This window comes from Garra rufa, chromosome 5, assembly GCF_049309525.1.
Source record: "Garra rufa chromosome 5, GarRuf1.0, whole genome shotgun sequence".
In the NCBI taxonomy this organism is placed as follows: domain Eukaryota; kingdom Metazoa; phylum Chordata; class Actinopteri; order Cypriniformes; family Cyprinidae; genus Garra; species Garra rufa.
The window spans coordinates 56,244,445-56,245,979 of record NC_133365.1 but is presented as its reverse complement, the minus strand read 5'-3'; positions in this window follow the sequence as shown (position 1 = coordinate 56,245,979).

Here is a 1,535-nt window from a genome sequence, read left to right as displayed (position 1 = left end):
TATTCAATAAATAATATTTATATAAATAATATGATTTAATAATAGTGTTTAGTATTGAGAAATGGTGCAGTAAAGACTTTTATATGTGATGCAATCTGGGAAAACCTGTTGGATGTCGCGCTGGGATGTTTTTAAGAAATTCGAAAAATAGGTTGAATGTAAATTTTTTGTCAAAATTAGGTTCTCATTAAATTATTATTCTATAACATCTTGTCTATCATCTCTGAAAATATCTTTGCAAAATTCACTTGTTTAGTGCAGAAATATAGCGATTTATGCAGCAAGCAGAAATGATGTTTTTCTCTTATGTTAAGAACGCACCGCAGAGATTTCTCTGAACACCACAAAAACAGTTAACTTATCCAAATAAACCATGTAACATATTTATTAAAGGTGTATTAATGAACATTCCATACCAGTCCTGTGTAAACTACAGCACGCAAAGGTTTTTTTATATATATATCGTGAGATGGCGGATTTTCTCAAAATTCCATTCTTAAAAAAATCATAGCTATCAGCCAACTTACGATAACCATAACTTCTGTTATGTTCAAGCTATGGACAAAATAAAAATACAGTTTGGAAAGGGCTTGGACCCAGCTTTTTATATGGCATCAATTTTATAGGGTTTTCCTAGATCACATAACATATTGAAAAAAAGACTGAAACAGAAGTTATTTTTACTTTCAACAACACGTTGTACAACACAGCCAACAAATGCACTGATGAGCGCTGTCATCAGAAATCACCCTTAACAAATGAAAGGATAGTGTGACAAAGATATGGCTTTCCTCAGCGGACATTCAAGCTACACTGCAATAAATGCTTTCTTAGATTCTTTGTCTTGTTTCCAGCCAAAATGTCTAAAAAAAATTTAAATCATGAAGGATTTAAGAGTTTTTGCTTAGAACAAGCAAAATAATCTGCGGATGGGGTAAGCAAAAAAAAAATCTTATTTCAAGCAGAAAACAAGATTATTTTTCTTTTCTTTCTTATTTTTCATTGCCAGATCATTTATCTTATTTAGCTCGAATTCCAAACAATTGCTTTCAAATCTCTCTTTATGCTATATTATCACCAAATATTGGATTCATCTTTGTCAACTTGTTTTTTTTTTTTTTCATTTAGGACTGGTTTTGTGTTTCTATTTGCATCTGATTAATCACAAGCCTCATTAATCCAAAAGTAGGCACCTCGTTTTTAAGTGAAAAAAGCATTTTTTATGAATACTTTTCTCAATATACGATAAAACAAAAAAGACAGTTTATCACACTAGTGTGCTTAAATGGTTAATCAGGAAGTTTACTTTTAAATGCTTTCATTTTGTACAAAATTGCAAAAAGTCAGACTTGTGGTGCCAAACAGAAAACAAGATTATTTTTCTTACCCCACTGGCAGATTATTTTGCTTGTTTCAAGCAAAAATGCACTTAATTTTGACTTGTTTTTTCCGAAAACAATACAATTTTTAATCATCTAGAAAATCCTTCTTGATTTAAGATTTTTTTAAATATTTTGGCTAAAAACAAGACAAAA